The sequence below is a fragment of the Rhinatrema bivittatum genome, chromosome 2 (assembly GCF_901001135.1).
Source record: "Rhinatrema bivittatum chromosome 2, aRhiBiv1.1, whole genome shotgun sequence".
Taxonomy (NCBI): domain Eukaryota; kingdom Metazoa; phylum Chordata; class Amphibia; order Gymnophiona; family Rhinatrematidae; genus Rhinatrema; species Rhinatrema bivittatum.
The window spans coordinates 297,512,422-297,534,851 of NC_042616.1; the positions used below are offsets into that span (position 1 = coordinate 297,512,422).

Consider the following 22,430-nt stretch of genomic DNA (forward strand, 5'->3'; position numbering starts at 1 on the left):
CCTCCCGGAGGGAGGGGGGAGAAGAGACAAGCGGCGAAACTGAACGACGAAACTGAGCGGTGAAGCTAAAAAAAAAAAGAAAAGCAATTTTTTTTTTCAAAATTGACAATTTTGGTTTTTTTCCAAAAGCGACTTACTTTTGGGATCTGTCAAGATCCCAAAAGTAAGTCGCTTTCAGACGCCTGCACAACTTACTTTTTTGCAGCCATCATCAGTGACACGACCTGGCTCCGTAGCTCCTCCCGACAAGATGGCCGCCTGCATGGGGAAAGCGCGCAATTGGCCGCTCAAGACGTGACGTCACGATGTCACGTCTTGAGCGGCCAATTGCGTGCTTTCCCCATGCAGGCGGCCATCTTTGTCTTCGGGAGGAGGTACGGGAGGCAGATCGTGTGCCTGCTCAGGGCTGCTGGCTACAAAACAGTAAGTTTTGCCGCTGAAAAGTTTTTTGCCGGTGTCCGGGCTGGGGGAAAGCTTCGCCGTTGTCAGTGTCCCCCCTCCTCCCGGAGCAGGGGGGACACTGACAAGTCGTTTCGCCGCTGTCTTCGCCGTTGCTTCGCCGCTGTCAGTGTCCCCCCTCCTCCCAGAGCAAGGCGGCTTTTCGCGCCCTGCTCCGAGAGGAGGGGGGACACTGACAAGTCGTTTCGCCGTTGCTTCTGCGCTGTCGCCGCCGTTGCTTCCTGGTATCTGTCATTTCAAATGACATTTGAAATGACAGATACCAGCGTGGCGTGAAGCCTTAGGCCCGCGCACCCAGTATCCTGTATAGGCGCTCTATCCAGTATCCTGGGTTGCGCGGACCTAAGGCTTTTCGGACGCGGCTTACATTTACATACAATTAGGCTTCAGGATCGAGCGGTAGGTGAGCTGCACTGTGCGGGCGGTAACCGCGGGTGCCGTAGGCACTAACGCAGCTCTTCCTACCGCTCGGTACTGGATAGGCCTGAATGTGAAAAGAAACCTAGATCTTTGCTGAATCCTTTCTTGTCAGTTCTACAGCATCTGACCATTTTGACTTTAATAGTCTTGTGTCCCAGGATTGTTTTAAATTTCCTTTTAATGATCTCCATCATTAGGTCATTGATGCAGTGATCTGGTTCTAAAAATGCTCCCCCAGGGGGGGAGTGGCCTTCATCTTCCCTCTGGCATTTGATTTTCCCTTTGTATGAATTGACTCTTGCCTTTAACGTTTGGCCTGTTTCATCAACCTAAGCATGCTTCCTCACATTTTCTTCATTAAATAATATATATTACAAATGAACTAATAAGGTGGCCACACTTGTTTACAAAATTATTTTGGAACGTGCGTTGTCTGGGAGCAGAGGGGTGAAGCGGAGACAAAAAAGCACCATTGAAAAAAAAACAAAAAAAAAAACCCACTGGAAAGTATGATTTAAGGAGGTCCTGCCTCTCGAGGCATGGGCCGTATAACTGGGCAGTCGTGCGGCAGGCAAGAGGGAGGGGGGCACAGCCTAGGTGCGGAGAGGGGCGGACAATGGGATTAGGGGCCAGTTCAAACCTGAGCATGAGCCAATGAGACAAGGAAGGCGGCGTCTCTGAGCTCAGGTACTTAGAGGTAGTGCGGGGTGGGGTGAGCACATTTGCAGCCTGGAAGCGAGAGCAACAGGCTGATCTCAGCACGGCTGTGCTACAACAGTTTTGCTTTTGCTTTTACTTTCACTTTGCCTCCAGCACGGCTGTGCTGTAAGAGGAGCAGATCAGCTATAGGAGCAGGAACGATTTCTTTGATTACATCATTGGGTAAAGTACAAAGATTTTGTGGCTGATAGGCAAAATGTTGAGAATATTAATGGTAATTTTGTGTTGCTAAGGTCTGGAAGGTATGCTCACACCCCCCCCCCCCCCCTTTTTGCATTGAACTGGCTCTGCATTACCAGTACTTTATTTAATGAAAAGGCTTTGAATGCATGGCTGCTTCTGCCTGGAATGTTATTTTATTTAAGGAAATGCCTTAGCACATGGCTGGTTATATATATTTTAACTAATATATATTTAGTGAAACGCCATGGGCTCTCGGCCACACTTTACCTGTTATTATATATATATATATTTTATGAACTCATGGCTGGCTTTCAGCACAATGCTTGCTCTGCATGTTGCTGTATTTATTGAAAGGGCAGCGAGTGCAGGGCTGGTTATCTTTCACTTGTAGCCTCTTCAGAAATGCCATTGAAGGGGTCTACACATGGTGAATGCATAGGTGGTTAGAGCACATGGCTGGCAGTAGCAGGCTTGGTAGCTCAGTGGTTAGAGCACTGATCTTGTAGGCTTGCTTTACTTAAAATCGACGTTTTCTATGTATTGCTTTACCCCTCGCTCTCTAAATTGCTAGGAAGTGGGCAGGCTTCATGTCTACCATGCTACCTCAACAACCTGTGGATGTGCTTTGTTATACCTAAGTAATCTGACAATTAAAAAGTAGCCAGCATCCCGTAGTTGGGAATTCTGATGATATGTCTATGGGACAGCGGTACGGCATTTGAGTGCTCAGCCAGGTTAACAGGATGTTTTTTATATTAATCCTAAAGGTGATATTTAGTATTCGGTTACCAATTAAAGGGACAGCTGTCCCATGTGCACGTTTATACTGAATTATAAGGGGTACAGGACCCTCAGCTTGATAGATATGATTTAGGCTGCGCTATGCAGCTCTATACAAAGTAAATTAAAATATTAATGAAAGGTCGGCTTACATCTTAGCATGGTATTGTGGTTCTTATTGGAAGGGCTTGCCAGCAGAGGTCAGCACATGGCAGCGGCCATTTTGGGAGGTCAGCACATGGCAGCGGCCATTTTGGGAGGTCAGCACATGGCAGCGGCCATTTTGGGAGGTCAGCACATGGACTTTCAGGATTTTCTTTTACTATTACTTTTCTTTTACTCCCCAGGCCCCCCCCCCATGCGCCGGCACTCCCGCCTCCCCACGGAGTCCGGCCGCCCCTCGCCCCCCCCCCCCCCCCACCTTCCTCAGCTGCCCCCACCCCCATCCTATTCCCGTCCAGCCCCCCCAAACTTGCCGGGCCCAAACATGCGCCCCCCCCCCCGGCTCCTTGCACCCCACCCACCACCCCCCTTAGCAGGTGTGCGCACACCCACGTTTGGCTACCTATTCATATGCCCCCCCCCCCAAAAAAAACTGTGCAGGATCTAACCATTTAATATGTCTACACAGCATGGCTACCACTCACGGGTCGATACAGTAAGGCCGCGGTAGAAACAGTGCGGCAGTGTCAGGCGCACCCTTCCTCCCCTCACCCACAGTTCTCTTCACTAACTCCCCGATTCTCTCTTCTAATCACATGCAAATGCATGCCGCGGCTTTAAAGCGGTAGGGAAGGGTTATGGCCGCGTAACCCATTTTACTGTATAGGCGCTTAATACAGCGCCTATACAGTAACCAGGGTGCGCTGGTACCTGTCATTTCAAATGTCATTTCAAATGTCATTTGAAATGACAGGCACCATGAAGTGAAAAAAAAATACCAAAAATATGTAAAAACCTGAGTGTTCAAAAAAAAATAAATTTAAATACCTGTCGGAGGGCCGCGTGGGTCCAGGCGGCTGGCGGCGGGAGCCGGGTGGTCGCGTGTTTAATCGCGGCGGCGGGTGGACACGCGTTAGTTCGAGACGGCCGGCGGCGGCGGGTGGTCGCGTGTTAAATCTAGGCCGGGTCGCACAGGCGCGCATTCATTCATTCATCCAGCGGCTCCGCCTGAATGAATGCGCGCCTGTGCGCCCCCTGCGATTTGGCGCTCAAGGCAGTCAGGCACAGGCGCGCATTCATTCACTGCCGGTGGGGGCTGCCGGGGCAGCCCCCACCGGCAGTGAATGAATGCGACCCCTGCGATTCCGCGATCAAGGCAGTCACATGCCGTGATGTCACGGCATGTGACTGCCTTGAGCGACGAATCGCAGGGGTCGCACAGGCGCGCATTCATTCACTGCCGGTGGGGGCTGCCGGAGAGGCAGCCCCCACCGGCAGTGAATGAATGCGCGCCTGTGCTGACCCGGCCTAGATTTAACACGCGACCGCCCGCCGGCCGTCTCGAACTAAAGCGTGTCCCCCCCGCCGCCGCTGCCGCCTGGAACAGGCGCCCACCCGCCTGCGGCCTAGATTAAACACGCGACCACCCGGCTCCCGCCGCCGCCGGCCGCCTGGACCCAAGCGGCCCTCCGACAGGTATTTAAAAATTTTTATTTTTTTTTCTGACAGGTTTTATGTGTCCCACATCATTACATTTTCTCGATCATCTCTGTATCGCTTTTTTTTTTATTGTGTTTTATTGTTTTTGAGTGTCTTAAGCGGTGTCGATGCATTTGTTACTAGACTCACAGTCCTAACTCCTCCTAGGGGGAGGCGGTAAACTAAGACGTTACGGCCGCGGCAAAACAGTGCGTTACTAATGAGATAACCTGAGCGTGCGTTACTGTATCGGAGGGGAATAGCTAATTCCTTCATTATACAGCTAATTTGTTCATTTACATGCCGGGTGCGGGAAGGGTTACGTGTCTGTTTTAAGAAGCGCTACGGACGCGCGAAACTGGAGACTGTATCGCTGGTTTGCCTTACGCGTCCGAATTGTGCGCAGCGAGCTCGTTACAGACGAGAAATCTTCAACTGAACGTTACTGTATCGAGCCGTCAGTTTGCTATGGCTTCTGCCCCGTCCGCACTTATGCCGGACCAGGCTCAGGCTCCAGCCAAGCGAGCACGTCGGAAGCCAAGCAAATTGCAGGAAAACTTTGCGGCAACGCCAGAAGTCGAAAAACGTAAGACCAAGACACAGAGGAATAAGAAGAGGAAATCCGCAAGCACACGACAACCGCGTAGCATCAGCCATTTGGGCTGCTATGTACCGGAGCAGCCCCCTCCACGGGGCATGACCCCTGCTGCACCGACCCCTGCAGCACCGCCACGAGAGAACTTCGGCAATGTTACCGAACGACAGCTGCGTCAGCTCATGGACCAAACCTTGTCAGCGGCTGCTATCCATGGCACGGACAGGGTGAAGGCAATGCTGGATGCCTTAACGCATACCACTAGCCCATCCCCTGGCTCAGTGCCCATCGGTCCACAGCACGGTGCAGCGGGCAGCTCCAACAGTTCAGCTGGCAACACCCAGCCACCAGCTGGACAACACGGGCAACCGCAAGAAGGACAGAACTGTGAGTACCCTGATTTAAACCGGGGCCAGGGTAATGCGCAGGTACCCCCAACACAGCCCAGTTACCCACCACCAAGGAATGGCAGCGAAGTGTGGCTGGGGCCACAAAGCGCTCCTACTGACATTTTCGCTGCTATGAAAGCTATTTTCGATAACTGGCATGGGCAGGGTAATGCTAACACTAGCCCAACACAGGAAACAGGGCAGTCAGGACGACCCATGGGGGATATTTTACTTGTGACACCAACCCCAGCCACAGCTACAGCTGTTGGAACACCAACCCCAGCCACAGCTACAGCGGTTGGAACAACGGTGGGTCAGCATGGGCACAATACCACTGGTAGCTCAGCCACGAATGGCAATAACGCTGCACAATACACATGTACAGTGGGTTCACTAACCGCGCATGTGTCAGAGGCGTTAAAAGAGAAAATATGGCGCAGCGAATATGTAGATATATTCGAGCTGCTCAGGAAAGAAGGGGAGGGTTCCGATCCCAAATGCCACGAAGCGTGCAAACTCTCAGCTAGGGAGAAACCCTTCATCGCTAAGACGCTAGCTAATTGGTCAGCAGGATTCAGAATTCTGTCATCCATCATAGGTCAAAAATTTCCTGAAAAATGTTGCTCCTTAATTGCTTACCAGGACGTCATTTGTGGTGCTTATCGCACGTATGGCAGTATGGCTTGGTTGGAGTATGATGAGCAGTTCAGAAGGAATATGGCTGTGAACCCAGGTTTAGAATGGGATCGCAAGGATATTGACCTCTGGCTCTCAAAAATCACACCGTACCGACCGGTGCAGGAGGTTGTCCCTGGCTTCGCTGGCAATGCATACCAGCCGAGTACATGGTTAACTCCTCGCCAACATACTTTTACGGGAAGATTTCCATTTCGGCAAGGTCAGCCCTTTCGTCAAGGGCAAAGGTGGGGGCAAGCCACTAGATTTAGGGGCGGGGGGACTCCCATCTGTAGGCTGTTCAACTCTGGTTTTTGCAGATTCGCTGCTGCCTGCAAATTCAGACACGCCTGCATGGGATGCGGTGCAGGCCACCCTCAAACAAAATGCTCAAGGGGAGGAACCATCCCCCACACAGAGCAACAATAAATTCATTAGAGCACCTACCCCCATTAAGATACATAGCTTGCAGGTCTGTTTAAAGGGTTATCAGCCCAAGGAGGCCAGATGGCTATACGAAGGGTTTTCCCAAGGTTTTCACATACCTTTCCTGGGGCCAGAAACCGCCACAGAGGCTAAGAATCTGTTATCTGCGAGGATTAATGAAGAGGTCATTGCACTAAAGATCAAAAAAGAAAGCGACATGGGTAGGGTGGAAGGCCCATTCAATGACAAACCTCTACCTCATTTTAGGATTTCCCCTCTTGGGGTGGTTCCCAAAAAAGAGCCAGGGGAATTCCGAATGATTCACCATTTATCCTTCCCAGAGGGTGGGTCAGTGAATGATTACTTGGACCCCGAAGCATGCTCGGTCGCCTATGCCTCATTCGACCAGGCATTAGACATGGTGAGGCATTGGGGGCAAGGGGCATGGTTGGCAAAAGCAGACATTGAATCAGCCTTCCGCTTGCTTCCAATACATCCAAGCTGCTTCCATCTGTTGGGGTTTCAATTCCGAGGTAAATATTACTTCGATAAATGCCTCCTGATGGGCTGCTCTATATCTTGCGCCTACTTTGAGAGGTTTAGCACATTTGTGCAATGGGCTGTAGAGCAGGACATCGGGAAAGGGAAAATCATACACTATTTGGATGATTTTCTGTTTACCGGCCATAGGGACACACAGGCCTGTGCGCAAGCCCTCGAAGCATTCACCCGGAAAGCTGACGAATTAGGTATTCCGCTAGCTAAGCACAAATCAGAAGGACAGTCACAAAAATTGTCATTTCTCGGTATCGAAATTGATACTCTGCAAATGGTCACACGCCTACTGCCCGCAAAACTAGAAGCGTTACGCACCAACATATCTACTACCGAACAATCACGCAAAATCACGCTAAAACAAATGCAGTCACTCATTGGTCACCTCGATTTCGCTTGCAAGATCATGCCCATGGGTCGCCCCTTCATTAGAAGATTGTCCCAAGCCACAGCAGGTATTCGCAGGAGCCATCATTTCATTAGAATCACCAAGGAGCTCAGGGAGGACCTCATAGTATGGAAGACATTCCTAGGGGAATATAATGGGCGGACAGTTTGGAGGGACCCAATCATGACCAATAGGGAGCTGCAGCTCTACACCGACGCAGCGGGGAGCGCTGGATTTGGGGCCTATCTGGCTGGGAAATGGTGCGCGGAACGATGGCAAGTACAGTGGGAAGCCAAGGGTTTACTCAGACATCACTTTTCTCGAATTGTTCCCCATTGTTGCAGCAATACCCATGTGGAAAGCATGTTTCCACAACAGAAGAGTGGTTTTTTGGTCAGACAACATGGCGGTTGTACAGGCGATAAATTCTCTCACCGCTCACTCCCCTAGGGTCATTAGGCTATTGCGGGATTTAGTACTGCTCTGCCTGCGCATTAACCTGGTCTTTAAGGCTAAGTACATTCCGGGGGAAGCTAACGGCATCGCTGATGCATTGTCTCGTTGTCAGTGGTCTCGTTTCAGATTCCTGGCCCCGGAAGCAGAGCATCAACCTTATCGCGTCCCTCCTCGGATTTGGGAATTAGGGTGCCCGGAATCGCCTCCATATTGAGACCGGCTCTGGCAGAGAGTACGGGGAGAGCATATGCACGCGGCTGGAGCTTGTTCCAAAAATTTTGCCAATCAAATAACACGCAAGTTCAGGGGACAATGACAGAGAGAAATGTAACAGAGTTCTTGCTCTACCTCAAGAACTCGGGGGTATCAAGAGCACAGGCAGGGCAACATGTAGCTGCTATTGTTTTCGTCTCCAAACTATGGGGTATAGGCACAATTAGCATCTCCTTTCTCATAAAAAAAAAAAAAGATATTAGAGGGTTGGTGGACACAAGAACTAGTTAGAAGGGACGCCAGAAAGCCTATCACACCAATGCTGCTACAAGCACTGGTAAAGGAGCTCCCCAGCCTAGTTTGGGACAATTATGAGGTAAAGCTATGGACCGTGGCTTTTTCACTAATGTTCTTTGGGCATTTAGAAACAGCGAGCTTATCCCGAGGGCAAAGGTGACCACCAGGGCATCGGATGGGGGTCTCCTGATAGAAAACATAAGGCTGGTTAAGGAGACAGTACAGATCTTTCTCAGGCGAGCAAAAACTGATCAACGGGCAGTAGGTCGCTGGATTACATTATACCCGGCTCATACGGGGGAGATATGCCCCGTAAGGGCTACGACAGAATACCTCAAAGTACGCCCGCTGGGGGGAGGGCCCTTTCTAAAACACAAAGATGGCAACGCGCTATCGCGTTACCAGTTTATCAGTATACTACGCAAAGGCTTGGAAAAGATAGGGGAAGACGCGGGAGCTTATCACACACATTCATTCCGAATAGGCGCAGCATCCTTCGCCAGCAGCAGCGGTTTAAGCGAAGATCAAATTAAGGCGCTAGGGCGGTGGAAATCCGGTAAATTCAAAACATACATACGACCCAATGAACAGTTTCACTGGGAAGCATATATTTACCGTCCTGTTACACATAACCGTTTTATTTTGTCCATCATAGACTCATCAGCGGGGAGCGCGAAAGTGATATGGATCATGGGGCACTCGTACATTTATTGGGCGCACATTAGAACCAAGAAAAAGACCTCCAGCGAGCACATGGGCATACCGCGTAGCAAGGCCAGCTTATTCTGGCTCGGCAAACGAGGGATGAGGTGGGTCCAACTAATGCCTTGCATCCTCCAATACGCCAGGCAACTACCACAGCCTGATATTATCATCTGTCATTTGGGCGGTAACTATTTGGTCGCAGTCAAAAACATTGACTTAATAATCACGATCAAGAAGGACTTGACTGCAATTAAGGCTATATGGCCAGCCGTGGTATTGGTATGGTCCCACATTATCCCCCGATTGGTATGGAGGGACGCGAGGTCGCACAAATCCATCGAAAAAAGCAGGCGCAAATTAAATAAAGAAGTGGGCACGTGGTTGAGAGCTATAGGGGGATATGTCATCAAGCATGATGATATTTCGCTCTCATGTTCAGGCATTTATAGGCCGGATGGGGTTCACTTATCAGACGTTGGGGTAGATATCTTCATCCTCGCCCTGCAAACGGCCACAGCAGCTTTAGTTAATTAGTGGGGGTAGAAAACAAATAAGGTTTTACTGTTTCCTACTTTGGCGGGTGCCCTCACCGGAGCATAAGGGGATGTATCTCTGCATAGAGGGGAAGTTTTTGGTGTTGGGGGAGGGGGAAGGGGAGGAGCACAGCACCAAGGACTTTGCATAGGGGGAAAGCGGGGGCATGAATATAACTAAGCATGGCGGAGACCGAGATAATGGCCGGTCTGGGGGTGGCCCAATGAAGGCCTGGCATAAGCAATAATCGCGGCCCGCAAGGCCAGGGGTGGGAGGAGGCGGCAGAATACTGCACGGAGCGGCAGTAGCCACGGAGGCGTTCACGGAGCGGGATGCCAGTGGCGGGTGTTCCCCTTCACGGAGCGGAAGGCGGGATTGGCATTCACGGAGCGGGGTGCCAATGGTATACCACCTTCACGGAGCGGAAGGATGGAGGGCTGCCGTCTCCAAAAAAGCATTGGGGTGGGAAGAACAAGGAAGGTACCGGTGAGGGCGTGGCATTTAGCTAATGCCAATTGTTTAAGCTGCTGCAATATAAAGTAATAAGGTTATAATGTTAAATTTTGGCTGTGGCCGTTTCTTCCACTTAATAAAAGTTATCCTGGTTTACCTACTCTGTTGTCGTGTGGTCAAGGGTGGGAGGGGCGGTCGTCCGTGAGCTACGGCGTGCCAGAGTTAAGGAGGCCCTGCCTCTCGAGGCATGGGCCGTATAACTGGGCAGACGTGCGGCAGGCAAGAGGGAGGGGGGAGGGGGGCACAGCCTAGGTGCGGAGAGGGGCGGACAATGGGATTAGGGGCCAGTTCAAACCTGAGCATGAGCCAATGAGACAAGGAAGGCGGCGTCTCTGAGCTCAGGTACTTAGAGGTGGGGTGGGGTGAGCACATTTGCAGCCTGGAAGCGAGAGCAACCCTCCCACCACCCCACAGCGCAAGGGGATACTGGGATTGGGGGGATAAGTCGTCACAGCCATAACAAAAGGAACAGCGGGTGCCCTCACCGGAGCATAAGGGGATGTATCTCTGCATAGAGGGGAAGTTTTTGGTGTTGGGGGAAGGGGAGGAGCACAGCACCAAGGACTTTGCATAGGGGGAAAGCGGGGGCATGGATATAACTAAGCATGGCGGAGACCGAGATAATGGCCGGTCTGGGGGTGGCTCAATGAAGGCCTGGCATAAGCAATAACCGCGGCCCGCAAGGCCAGGGGTGGGAGGAGGCGGCAGAATACTGCACGGAGCGGCAGTAGCCACGGAGGCGTTCATGGAGCGGGATGCCAGTGGCGGGTGTTCCCCTTCACGGAGCGGAAGGCGGGATTGGCATTCACGGAGCGGGGTGCCAATGGTATACCACCTTCACGGAGTGGAAGGATGGAGGGCTGCCGTCTCCAAAAAAGCATTGGGGTGGGAAGAACAAGGAAGGTACCGGTGAGGGCGTGGCATTTAGCTAATGCCAATTGTTTAAGCTGCTGCAATATAAAGTAATAAGGTTATAATGTTAAATTTTGGCTGTGGCCGTTTCTTCCACTTAATAAAAGTTATCCTGGTTTACCTACTCTGTTGTCGCGTGGTCAAGGGTGGGAGGGGCGGTCGTCCGTGAGCTACGGCGTGCCAGAGTTATTACCAAGAGCAGATTTCAAATAAGCGCTGACCGCCTATCATTTCTTCCAGGGTCCTTTCAGGCGGCTGACTTTTGGGCTGCCGCCTCGGGTGTCGTGGTGTCACCGCACGCCATGTCACGACAGGCGCGCGCACGCACTCCCACGGGCCGCTCATCCCGGGCGGACACCCCGCTCGGCTCGCCGGCCCGGGGAGGCGCGCTCCCGCCCTGCCCGCCGATTGGTTGGCTGCGGCCAGCCAGGTGCCTGCGGCGGGGCTCGGCGCTTCTGAAGCTGAGTAGAGGCGGTGGAGGAGGAGGAGGAGGAAAGTGCGCCTATGCTTTCAGCAGCACTTGCAGCAAAGCAATCAGCTGACACTTTGCAAGAGCTGTGCAAGAAAAAAACAACATTCTGAATACCAAAGGAAGACACGGGAGGACCGCTGGCACCTCATTGCATCCCCACCCCTTTGCCAGTGCCGGGATATAAAAGAGCGGAAGGGTCAGCGCACGCTTGCGTTGCCCCCTCAGACCGGGGCACTTCCAGCTGGACTCCGCTGTCCGTTGGCAGGAAGGGGCAGCGGCCGTTTTCTCGTTGAGCCCGTTTGCTTATCAGCAGGGCAGCACCAGCCTATCTTGTTGACCATCGCGTCTGTATCTTTGAGCAGACTTCCAGAACTGATCGGCTGAAGTTGCACATGCACAGCTTCCATTTTGGTGCATAACCTCGCTTTTAGAGCTGTGAGTATGTTTCTTCCTAAATATCCTGGGTTTTTTTTTTTTTTTTTTTTCTTTGTTATCGGCTTGGCACGAGAGGTTGGATAGGGAATGTGTGGGCTTGCTTTTTTTTTTTTTTTTCACATTTTCACCTAATTCCCCGGTCTGGAACTACTGAAAATGACTTGCTGGGGATGCGCGTCGCTCTTTCGCCTAGCCATGTATTCCGGATGGATGGCCACAGCTGGGAGATGTGCTGGGCACAGACCGTACACTACAGCATCAGCGGATCTGAGCCACAATGGTCTCGTTCGCCAACCATCGGACGCTTCATCCTTCTCAGGGGAGGAAAGGGAGTTTAGATCAGGGCACCGGTGGGGGGTACCGAGGCAAAACTCTGCACTGTATAGTGGAAGAATGCACCTGCAGCTTTTCCCTTTTCTGGGTTGCCAGGTCCGCGCGCGTTTCAATGCAACATAATACACACGCCTTGTGTTTGGCACTTGGCTTTGGGATTTCTATACTATTGTGATTGACTTCTGCTTGGTTATCCCTGCACCACGTTCACAGAAAAGCAAAGCTGATTAGACAGGCGATGAGGATTTATAGATACGGGGGAGACATCGTGTAGTTTATTTATACACCTTTTGCATTTTTTTCCCTAAACTTAAAGGTTAAAGCTACAATTTCCTGGGCTGCCTTGCGTTCTCTGGTTATATGGTCGATCTTTCTCTCGTCTTGATGAAATTCCCTTATACAACAAGGACCCAGGCTCACTTGTTTTCACTTTAACCCAGAGAAACTCTGGGTGTTGCCGTCACTAGACGTGGAGTGAAATGAAATACCAGAAAAACCATAGCAGCTACCCAATCAGACAGAGGGGCCAGTCGTGTGGGGCTTTGGGAATTCCCATGTAGATGAGCGGGGAGCCTTGGGGGTGTTCTGTTCATGTTGCGATTCGTTTCCTGTAAATCGAATTTGCAGTGCATACGATTTTGAACGTATACGATGGCAGCCGCTGTCAGATCCAGTGAAGTAATGGTTAATCCTTTGCACAGATCGCCACGTTTCCGCGTTTCAAATCAGCTCTGTTTAGTCTCTTTAGCGGACAAGGGTTTTGATTGTGTAACATGATCTCTGTAAATATCTGTCGCTCTATACATTTACTCAAACACACACATCACGTATATAAATACTGTATATATAAGTATGTGTTTATGTATGTAGATTTACGCCATTCTTATATTTTGGCTTTCATGGTGGGAGAATTAAAGCTGCTATTTGCGTTTGTTTTGGTTTTTCTGTAGCTTGGGTTTAGCTTTACATTGCGAGCGCTGTGCATTTTTATTAAAAAAAAAAAAAAAAAGAAAGAAAAGAAAATACACCAGGAAGATCTTCCCATACCGTTAATATGATTTTGAGCAAGTGCTTTAGTGGTGGTTTAGTAGCAAATCTCTTATAGGAATGTAAAGGGAAATGATTTGAAGGCATTGGCAAGGCTGCTAAAGTACCTTCTCTGTGAAACGGGATTTCTTTTTTTGCGCTTGCATTTGAATTAAATAGTGGTCTGTTCAATGTGCACTTTATTTGTGATTAGGTATAGCAGGAAGTAGCCCTGATGCAGTGTAGCTGCTAATAATCCCACTTCACCCACCCACCCATTCCATCTTTAGTAAAAATGAATGCTGCTGTATTTTTAAAAATGTATATCTACTCTTCTGACTTGTCCGCATTCTGGTCTTTAGAGAACTATATAATTATTACTATTTAAGTGCAGGAAATAATTTGTTTCGTCAGACCTGTAAACTAGAGTAGTTAGAAACAATATTAGAAGCTTTTTCTTGGAGGAGCAACAGGATGCTGCATCACACAGAGCCTTGGTGCCTGATTCAATAACCCCCCTCCCCCCCCCCCCCCCCCCCCCACGACACAGAATGTGGAAAAATTCATTTTGCATAAGGCCCTTAATCAGTAGGGTTCATTGTAAATGGCATAAGATGAGAGGAAGCCCCCCAGCCCTCCTCCCCCCCCCTCCCCGATTATTCTATAAATGTTTTCATGGTATAACACAGGGCTTCCCATTCCTGTCCTGGGGACTCCACAGGCCTGTGGGGTTTTCAGGATATCCACAAATGAGATACATTTGCAAATCATGCAGACTCTGTATTTGCACATGTATCTCATGTATCCTTCATTGTGGATATCATGAAAACCCCACTGCCTGTGGGATCCCCAAGACAGGTTTGGGAAGCCCTGGTATAACAGTGTTCTTCAGAGCATTTTAAGGATAATTTACAAATCTACGGGACAGTGTATGTTCTCCTAGTTATCTATTATGCTTAGTTTACTTATTATGTTTTCTTTTTGGCGTGTGTGGCAGGCATCCTGCTGTATAGTGGCTGTTATTCATTGAGTGATTTATATTTTTCAAAAATAGAGGCTGCACGAGAATTGCCATGTACAATAAGAGAACTGTGTAATCTGTGTTTTGAGAAAAAAATGGTAATTCATAAATGTGATTTTAAATTGAGTGAACATGCAGTCTTTTCATCTTTTACAAATGTTCCCTCTGGACACTGAATCTTCTATTCAGAGCATGTGGTCTAATTTTTTTTTTATCATTAAGGAGTCATCACAGGTTCTGTGTGCTGTCATAAAGATACAAAATATACATTTCACAATAGCAATTATCAATTCATCATTGGCTGTAATACAGTTGAAAAAGAGATTAATTACATAATGGTTATAACTGGTGGATTTCATAAACCTGTTAGCAGAATGAAAAAGTTAAATTGCTAGCATTAAGTATCTTAAGTTCTAAAGAACATAAGAATTGCCATGCTGGGTCAGACCAAGGTCCATCGAGTCAGCATCCCGTCTCTGACAGTGGCCAGTCCAGGTCGCAACTACCTGGCAAATCCCATAAAGTAGGTCTAATTCCTGTTCCTCACTCCCAGGGATAGCAATATCTTTCTTAATCTGGCTAATAATGTGTTATGGACTTTTTCTCCAAGAACTTGTCCAAACCTCTTTTACACCTCTTTATGCTAGTCACTTTCACCATGTCCTCTGGCAACAGATTCCACAGCTTGGTAGAGAGCTGACAGAGCGCTGAGTGAAAAAGTACTTGTAATGATCTATTTTGAATCTGTTAGTTTTATGGCATGTCCCCTTGTTTTAGTATTATTTGAAAGAGTAAATTAATCATCCTTTATTTATCTGTTCCACTGTAATCATGATTTTATAAACGTCTGTCTTGTCCCCTCTTAGCTATTTCCTTTCCAAGCCTAAGTGCCCTAACCTGCCTAGCTTCTCATCATAGGAGAGATATTGTATCTTCTGTCTTTTCTGCTTCTCTCCCCTGCACCTCTTCTAGTTTCGCTATGCCTTTCTTGAGATGGGGGGACCAGAACTGCACACAGTATTCAAGATGCAGTTGTGTCATGGCTTGATACAGAAGCAATCTAATATTTTCTGTTTTATTCTTCATTTCCTTTTTGGACCATTCCTAGTATTTTTATTTGATTTTCTGACTGCCACCACACACTGAGCCAAGGATTTTAACACATTGTCCACAAGGACTCCAGGGTGACTTCCAGTACAGAGCCCAACATCGTGACCCTGTAGTTGGGATTATTTTCCCCTATGTGCACCGGTTTGCACTTTTCTACATTAAATTTCATCTGCAATTCACTTGCCTAATCTCCTAGTCTCACAAGATATTTCTGAAGTTCCTTGCTCTCCACTGCTTTTCTTTTTAACAACTTCAAATAATTTTGTGTTATCTGCAGATTTGATCACCTCACTCATTCCCCTTTCCAGATCATTTATGAATATGCTAAACAGCACAGATTCCAGTACTAATCCTGGTGGAATTCCACTAATGACCTTTCTACATTTGGAAAACTTACCGTATTGTCCTATGCTCTGTTTCCAGACTTTTAACCAGTTACCAGTCTACAACAGAACAGTATCTCCTATCTCAAGACTCTTGAGGAGTCTCTCATGGGAGACTTTGTCAAATGCCTTCTGAAAATTCAAATGCACTAAATCAACAGGTGCACCTTTATCTGTGCTTATTTACATTTCAAAAAATTCTAAAAGATTGGCAAAGACCAGACTTCCCTTGCTAAAACCATGTTGACTCTTCCCCATTAAGCCATGTCTGTTTATATGGTTAGTGATTTTGTTTTTAAGAATGGCTTCTTCCATTTTGCCTAGCACCAATGTCATGCTCTTTGAGGTTGATAGTTTCCTGGATCACCTCTGGAGCCCTTTTTAAAAATCACAGTATCAGATACACTGCAATTATAGAAAACCAAATTACATATTTATTTCCATGAGAGCAGAATATGAAAAGTATTCTCATAATATAGATCATCATGGTAACATAATAACATAGATGGTGCTTGGCTATCACCAACCTTCTCATATTGACCCATTTGGTATCTGGGGAATTATACTCTGTTGGTATCAACCTATATATGCCATGGCTTGTAGAGTCATTGACATAAAAGTGCTTATTGTTGTTATCTTCATTCTTCATCTTCCTTCTTGGATCTGTTGATGATGTAGTTAAGGAGCAAGATGTGGATTATCTTGCAGCAGACCTGGATGGACACCAGCTCCATTCAGAGCATGAAGCATTGTCTTATGAAGAAGAGGATGTCCTTCAGCCCTCTCCTGGAGGGACACCTAGGCAGTTGGGTTTTCAGGATTGTGACAATGAATATGCATGGAATAGATTTCCATACTTTGGGTCTCCAATGTATGCAAATCTATCTCATGCATGTTCATTATAGATATCCTGAAAACCTGACTGATTAGGTGCACTTCCAGGAGAGGGTTGGGAAACTCTGTCTTTGGAAATAAGCCATAGAACATTGACTAGTGAGTTACACAGTTGCTTGGGATGCGATCTCTGAATTCATTGTCTATAGCCTTCAGTAAGTCCTATGCAAAAAGGTACAACAAGAGCAGGTGAAGTTGGCTCTTCAGTTGTACAACCTTTCAGGCAGTGCCTGTATCTTCTGAGGCTCCTTACATACATGAATGTCCTTATTGATGCCCTGTATAGTTATCCATGCAGTGTCTCTTCACTTGTTTGTCAGTCTTCTTGATATTCTGCCAAACTGTGGTGTAGGAAGCTTCTGGTAGATTTTTCATGAGCTCCATAATGTCCTTTCCGCAGATAAACTTATAAGTAGTTCTTGGTGTCTATAAGGCCGGTATGATATGTTGTAGTCCCAACTCTTTTGTGAACTGCTCCAGCTCTTTGTAATACAGTAGCAGAGCTCAGTTGTAGGGCAGTGAACTTTCTCCACATCTGCCAGGCTGACAGAAGGAAAAACCAGGATTGGAGGTACTTTGCAAGGTCTGTTATTGCTTCTCAAGGTGTTTTCGATGCACTTGCATACAAAGAAGCTCCGATGTATGTGCTTACCTGTTGATGCTCTTGAAAAGAACTGCATTTTCACATGATCCAGCTTGGAGTTCCAAATGGATAAGATTTCCTTAGTGATGTCTCTGGCCACTGCTGCTGGAAAAGGTCCTGCCTGTGAGCTCTGTAAAGGAGCAGTGGGAGCCTCATTCTTGAGCACTTAGACCTCCCTCTTGGTGGGCTGTTTTCTGTCTCCTCAGTTCCAGCTTCAGAATCACTTTCATGTGTCTCTCCTGGGCTGTTTCATCTCTTCCGAACTATGCCTCCCACCCTAAACTCTTGATTACACTTATCTTGATAGGGAAAGGGAGTGGCTCATAAAGCACTTCTCCTTCTCTGAATAGCATGGTTTCCAACTTTCTGCAGTTCGTTTGATCCTGAAGTTCTTCCAAAGTCCTTGTGTACATCTGCTAACCTTCTCATTGAGGCCACGTCTGTACAGAAGATGGCGATGCTATTCACATAAAGGGGACGATGCAAAAAAATACGCAGAAAGCAGGCACTGAAACTTCAGCGCCTGCTTTCTTAACACCCGCATGGTGACCTCAAGGGGGCGCCATGCTATATGGAAATTAGGGGGTCGCGTTAGCAAGGAGGTGCTAGGGTCGCTTGCGCGCCCCTAGCACCTCCTTGCTAACACGAACCCGCGGCGTCCGCCGGTTACAAAAACAGACGCCAGTAAACTCGGCATAGGTTTTCAAAACCGGCCGTCTGCCAGTAATGAAAATGGATGCTGAGTTTATCGGCATTGGTCTTCCTAACTCGGTGGTCTGCCAAAGTATTTTTTTTTCTTTTTTACTTAAGAATTACAGAAAAGCAGTTTTTTCTGCTTTTCTGTACTTCTTTTACTTGTGCTCAGCTATTAACGCCTGCTCCAGGCAGGCGTTAATACCTGAGAGCTAAATGTGCATCTGAGATGCACACTTTTATTTTTTAATGTGGAGTGAATGAGTGATAGCCTCATTCACGTGCATTTGCATGTGATGAGCGCTATTGCATTCACTCCGCATCGGACGCACGTTAAATAGGCGCTAATCTCCCCCTATTGCATTAGGGGGTGGATTAGCGCCTATTTAACCCGCATCCGACTGCGGGTTACAGTGCAATACAGTGCGCTCAGCTGAGCGCACTGTATTGCATCTGTCCTAAAGTGAATACTTCACTTCCTTACTTTTTTTGGGTGTCTGGTACTGTGATCACTTTGATTCTCGCATGCCATCTGATTTGTTCAGCGAAGAGCTCACCAGCCTAACAGGAAGTGAGAGAGGACAACCTTTTCTGATGTAATTAATGCATGGAAAAAGAAATTTGTTTTGTGTTTGTATCATTTTTCCTCCATGTTTATCATGTTTCATTTTAGCATGTGCTATATTTTTACAGTGTGCATACTTTTGGCCATTCTATTCTCCCACTAGTTTTAAGACACCTATTTTCTAAATTTTGTGAATTATGCACACTAAAATAATAAATGTCATAAATGATATTTTGGTAGTTCTTTGGTGGTGTTTTGGATAGGAAATAACAAAAAAGATATAAAAAATATCATTGATGTGTTCATGCCATTTTTTTTAAATGACAGTACATCCCTAGAAAGGAGTCTGTTTTCCAGTCATTAACCACTGTAGCACTAAAAATGTTGGTGTACGTGATCTTAACTTTTGACAAAGCAACTTGCCCATCCTGAACCTTCGAACCCTGCTGGAGGGTCTTGAGTTCCGCTCGGATGCTGTGGTCTTTCATGTGCTAGATCCTGACCCTGTTCAGAGCCAGGATATCTGTGATCCAGCATTCAAGGGCATAGCAGAGGTGGTCTGGATGAATCACCCATGCACCTCTGCCAGGCTGAAATCTATATGATTTAAGTGTTTACATGCTATGATATCAAACAATTTGGGAATCATTTTGATAGTTACACTTTGGAAACTCATTGGGTTTTTCCCGTTCTGCCCATAGTCTGCACTTTTTACTTAACTTCATGACACCATTTCCACCCCTCGTAGGGACACTTCTTCCAAGGTTTAACTCTCGCAGTAAATGTCACTTGAAGTCTGCTGGGGGCATTCGGGCTTCCTGCACTTTAATCCTGTACTCTTAACTACAGGGTCAACCTGATATGTTGCTAAATTAGTAAGAGAAAGGAGGAGCAGGCTAGTGTGTAGAGCAGCTGGCTGAGAACCAGGAAAGCCAGGGTTGAAATCCTGCGTCTCCCACTGATGTTCCCTGCATAATCCTTGGACTGGGGTCCTCGCTTGGAGTCCAAAGGGCACATGCTTACATTTTTGGGACTGAATATTTTCCAAACATTTCACTGTCTTACTAGCCAACCCCATCCATACAGGATTCTTCCGGGGAGGGCGGATAACCTCCTGGCCCCTGAGTGTTCCTTCAGCTTCTGTATTGTAAATGATAATAAAACACCCTAAAAACAGATTGCCTTTTCAATACTACAACAACCTCAAGAACAGGCAAAGCCAGTTACTGAAAGGTTTCTTTAAAAGTGAAATATGGTACATCTTACTTATGGTAAATCTGTGACTCTGGAGTTTCTTCAATAATGCATAACAGATCCTTCTCTACTCTGGTGGTAGTTGTTTGTTTTTTTCCTGGGATGTCTACACTAGAGGGGTAGCTTACAATTTAATTCCTCCTTTTCCATACATTGACCCAGATGTCCTGGTATCAACACCTTATTCCTGGTGTTCCTGAAGGATACCTCATTACTCCAGTTCCTGGAAACTGGATAGCTATTTACTGTTGTGCATTGGATGGGTGCCGACTTCACTCTTCTTCCTTACTCCTTTTATACCCCTCGAATACTAGGCGAATGTTCAAGCTCTCTTCAGAATTTAACTGTGTGGGTGCTGTATCTCTTCAGTGAAGACAAACAGAGGAACAAAATGCAATCACTGCCCAGTTCAAAAGGGAAAGGAAGGGATGTAAAAACTACCTTAAAAAAAAGTCCAAAATAAGTCAGTTCTCTCTGGAAAAGAAAAAGATCAAAAGAAAGCGTCCCTGAATTCTCCACCAAATGCAGGCCACTGTTTCTTTCTAACCAAAAAGCAGGCATTGAAATGAAACCCTTCTCAGTGTGTTGAAAAATTTGCACTTCCTGTATTTGAACAGGCAGAAATAGGTGGTGCGCTCCTCTAATACTACTCCACCTGCCAAATAAACTTTATTAGGGATCCCAATGGGGCCCTTCACTTGTGACCTTGGACAAGCCATTTCATTTCCAGTGCTTCAGGTACCAACTTACAGGGTCATTTACCATTTCGCGTTAGGGCCTTATTCGAGTGGGAGGAGTTTGGGTGGAGTAAATGGAAATGAGGGTCCTGCTAGGCGTGACATGCGATAGTGGGCATTACTCTATCGTGGGATTTAACGCCAGAAATAATGACACCTTTTTGTTTGCGGTACGGTGAGAAAACTATTTATTGGGCTCCCACAGCTGACTGCAGAGATTATGGCTCGCAATAAAAAGGGGAATGATAACGACACACCTTCCTGGCCTAATAAAACACCTGGCCTAGCTTCTTAAAGCCATAGGGGCGGATTTTAAAAGGCGCGCGAATAGCCTACTTTTGTTTGCGCCTGGAGCGCAAACAAAAGTACGCTGGATTTTAGTAGATATGCGCGGAGCCGCGCGTATCTGCTAAAAACCTGGATCGGCGCGCGCAAGGCTATGGATTTTGTATAGCCGGCGCGCGCCGAGCCGCGCAGCCTACCCCCATTCCCTCCAAGGCCGCTCCGAAATCGGAGCGGCCTCGGAGGGAACTTTCCTTTGCCCTCCCCTCACTTTCCCCTCCCTTCCCCTACCTAACCCACCCGCCCGGCCCTGTCTAAACCCCCCCCTTACCTTTGTCGGGGGATTTACGCCTCCCAGAGGGAGGCGTAAATCCCCGCGCGCCAGCTGGGCCGCGACCTGGGGGCGGGTACGGAGGGCGCGGCCACGCCCCCGTACCCGCCCCCAAAACGCTGCTGACACGCCCCTGAAACGCCGCGACGACCGGGCCCGCCCCCGACACGTCCCCCTCGGAGAACCCCGGGACTTACGCGAGTCCCGGGGCTCTGCGCGCGCCAGGAGGCCTATGTAAAATAGGCTTCCCGGCGCGCAGGGCCCTGCTCGCGTAAATCCGCCCGGTTTTGGGCGGATTTACGCGAGCAGGGCTCTGAAAATCCGCCCCATAATGTTTGTGGCAAGTTTAATTGTTGGGGGAAACTGGATGCTTCGGGAGGCTCACCACAGACGACAACAAGTGGAAAAACAACAACAACCTCAAGAACAGGCAAGGCCAGTTCCTAGCCCTCCTAGGGAAGTCCCTGCACCTGAGGCCAAGCTACAGGCCCCCCAGGGTCAGGGCCCAGGGCAGCGCCTGGCACGCAGGTGGCCATGGTGGAGAAGATATAGGGAGCTCATCTTTCCTCCATGAACATTCTTGCTGAGCATGCCAGAGGATTATGTGGTTTGCAGGTATCCCCTCAGCTATCAGTCTATCCTGGAATTATATGAAGACATCTGAGGGGATTTGTATCCTTCACACAAAGGTCCCACGCTGTGCCTGGCCTCACCAAACTGTTGGCCACCCTGCAGCATTTTTTGCTCCTTGGATCGTGAATGAATGTTGAAAAACTGTGGTTGTGGTGTTTTTTTAGGAGGTTGTCGGTCTCACTGGTGAATAAGGTGCCTAAGAAAAAGTTGTCGTGGTATGTAGGAAATGCGGTGTGAGTTTAAATCGCTTGGAGTATTAAAAGGAGCAGCCGGCTTTGAATTTGATGCTGGATCATTTGTTTTTAGATGCTGGGACAGCGATTCAGGTGGATTAGTGCGACAGTGAGTTGTTGGAAAAGATTTGTTTGAATTAGCCTTTGTGGGTGGACAAGGGATCAGACTCATGGCATCTACGGATGGAGATTTTTTAAGATACTAGTTTTCTACAGAAGGAAATTGAATAGCCATTGTAAAGTTGTGATAATATCTCCCTGAAGAAGACAAAGTGGCTGAAAGGGAGATTTTTTGTTGAAAATATTTGGTGGGATTTCTTTGTGAAAAAAGTTTGGTGATTATTTGGAAAAACTTGGGAGGGGTATTTCTGGGGAAAAGTTTGGTGATTATTTGAGGAAATTTGGGAAAAGTTTGTGGAAAATGTTGGTGAATATTTTATAAAAAATTGTGTGGGATTTTGGAGGGTGGTATATTGAGGGATTTTATTTGGGGAAGTATTTTATGGTGTATGTGAATGTATGGG

General features: G+C 47.8%; 1 protein-coding gene across 6 annotated transcripts in view; it reads left to right on the top strand.

The window, feature by feature from the left end:
- The first annotated feature begins 1,614 nt into the window (after nucleotides 1-1,614).
- Nucleotides 1,615-22,430, top strand: part of MYRIP (myosin VIIA and Rab interacting protein) — a 627,821-nt gene continuing 607,005 nt past the window's right edge. For 4 of the 6 annotated variants that reach the window (XM_029589666.1, XM_029589671.1, XM_029589669.1 and 1 more), the window contains exon 1: nucleotides 11,366-11,768. The gene's annotated coding sequence lies outside the window, so the exon portion shown is untranslated. Of the gene's footprint in view, nucleotides 1,762-11,365; nucleotides 11,769-22,430 lie in introns of those variants that run through there. The other 2 variants (XM_029589668.1, XM_029589670.1) reach the window with 1 other exon arrangement.